Genomic DNA, 231 nt, shown 5'->3' with positions numbered 1-231 from the left:
ACAGTATCTGAAGAATGGAGTCAGTGTCGAGAAATGTTCAGTGATTTTCTTGCTGTAATTTCTTCTTCTCTTTAGCCTATGCTATTTTCATTAATGCTGCAAGTTGCAGTTCTCAAATGTCTTTATTTCTACTGATGAGCATATTATTTAAACACTTAAGTCGATAGATATCGCCAACATATTTTTCTCCAGCTAATGATCTATCACAGAGCTTTGACGTATAGGGAGAAT

This window comes from Penaeus monodon, chromosome 31 (genome assembly GCF_015228065.2).
Source record: "Penaeus monodon isolate SGIC_2016 chromosome 31, NSTDA_Pmon_1, whole genome shotgun sequence".
In the NCBI taxonomy this organism is placed as follows: domain Eukaryota; kingdom Metazoa; phylum Arthropoda; class Malacostraca; order Decapoda; family Penaeidae; genus Penaeus; species Penaeus monodon.
This window is presented reverse-complemented; position numbering follows the sequence as displayed.